This window comes from Microtus oregoni, unplaced genomic scaffold, assembly GCF_018167655.1.
Source record: "Microtus oregoni isolate MIOR12 unplaced genomic scaffold, Mior012 000050F_ref0000143, whole genome shotgun sequence".
Lineage (NCBI taxonomy): Eukaryota > Metazoa > Chordata > Mammalia > Rodentia > Cricetidae > Microtus > Microtus oregoni.
The window spans coordinates 8,429,344-8,431,565 of NW_024543256.1; positions in this window are offsets into that span (position 1 = coordinate 8,429,344).

Below are 2,222 nucleotides of genomic sequence, written 5' to 3' on the forward strand. Positions count from 1 at the left end.
TTTTTTTTTAACTATATAGACTTATCTAGCTCACGGGTGCCATCACCCATGGGTGGAAGTCAGAGGACAACTTGTTAAAGTCATATCTCTCTTTCTACTCTGTAGATTTCTGGGATCAAATCCAACCCAGCAGATTTGGCAGCAAGCTCCATCTCACCCTCCAAAGAGGAACTTGCTGCCAAGCCTGACCCACCTGGTAGAAGAAAAGAATGGACTTCTGCAAGCTGTTCTCTGACCGCCATACGCACCCACACACATGAACCCCCGACTCTTCATACAGAACTGATTAATTAATCAATTAATCAAAATGTGATGATTTTTGAGGCAGGGTCTCACAATGCACCCCTGGCTGACCTTTAACTCACTATGTAAAGGTCCCAAGTTCTGGGATTACACATCCAGCAGAAAACATTTTCAAAATAATTCCAGGTATCCATGTATATGGGATTCGGAAGATTTGGACAACGGGAGCAAGGTGGTTTTATTAAGTCCTTTCTCATGGTAAAAGTGAGTGAGCCAGAAAAATTTTCAGACAGTTCTTCCCCTCTGTTTTATGTGGCAATAGAAAAAAAATTTGTCTTGCTTGAGTTTGGGTGGTTTAAAGAAAAAATAAATAAGAAGGACATGATGGCTCCTAGGTATGGTGGAGGTGAAGGTTTATCGTAGATAAAAGGAAAATCATAGACAGAGGCAGAGACATCTGGGAGAGTCCAGAGTGAACATGACCCTGAGATGGGCTGAGGAGAAGGCAGAGAGGAAAGCCAGACTAAGAAGCCAGGAGGGTAAAGAGTAGATGAAAAGGCCAGGTAACCAGAATGTCTGGATTATATAGTGAAGAGCAGCTAGGGGAAGGGCATCCCAGCCTCTAAGCTGGAGAAGGTTAGGGTAGAAGGTAGGTATGTCTTCCACACCCTGTAACAAGTAGGGACTGAGGGATCTGGTGGCCAGGGAACTGGGATATGTTAAATAGGCACTTCAGCTGTTTGTCCCAAGTTTGAGACCTAACAGTGGTTTTGTCTGCTTATTCTTTGTTGTTGCTAGGGTTTTGTTTAGCTTTGTTTGGGTCTCTTGCAGCACAGGCTGTACTTGAACTCTTGATCCTCCTGCCTCTACCTCCCAAGTGTTGAGATTATAAACCTTCTCTCTGCACTTGGCAATTTTTTATGCTTTTGTAAATGACCTTAAATAGGAAGCATATTTTAGTTGGTGTTTCACTTCTTTCAAAGCACAGCATGCTTATTATGTGCAAAGGCAATGCTAATATTAGTCCCAGGGAGTGAATGAAACAAAGCCAGTACCTCAAATAATAAGTACTGAGTCAAGCCAAGATTTAAAAACCACACTGCCAACAAGAGGTGGTGGCTTGGGCCTGTAATACAGGAGGTTGAGGTGGAAGGATAAGACTATCCTACCTATGGAGTAAATCCTATGTCAGCCTAAACTACAGAGTACAACTTTGTCTCAAAAACAATAGCAACAACAAAAACCAAGGCTAGGAACATACCTCAGAGTGTTTTCCAGCATGTTCAAGGTCCTGGATGTCATCTCCAGCACCATATAAACTGGATACCATAGCTCACACCTGTACTTCCAGCACTCAGGAAGTGGAAGCAAGAGGACCAGGAGTTCAAGGTTATAGTGAGTTCAAGGCCTGCCTGGACTACGTGAGACCCTGTCTCAAGAAAACTTTATACTGAGAAGGAACATTGAATAAAGACTTGTCTCTGAGCCTGATGGGCTGAATTCAATTAAAGTCCACATGGGCCAAAAGTTGCCTTCTGACATGTACACAAACACTGTGGCAGAAACCGGGGGGGGGGGGAGAGAATAAATATAAAGCTGGGTGGTGGTAGTGCATGCCTTTAATCCCAGCACTTGGGAGGCAGAGGCAGGCAGATCTTTGTGAGTTCAAGGCCAGCCTGGTTTACAAGAGCTAGTTCCAGGACAGGCTCCAAGGCTACAGAGAAACCCTGTCTTGAAAAACCAAAATAAATAAATAAATATAAAAAATAAATTTTAAGTTATATTTAGTAAACATACAATAATTATTTGTAAAAACAGAAGGGCGACACAGATACTTAGAAGCTATGTACACTTTAGCAAATGTTTGGCTGTTTCGTGATTGGTCTGAATCCTAATTGTTTCTATCTCGTGTGGTTGTGATGAAGAGTAAGCGAGTTAATGCTGGGAAAGAGAAAGCACTTCAAACACAGCAATCATAC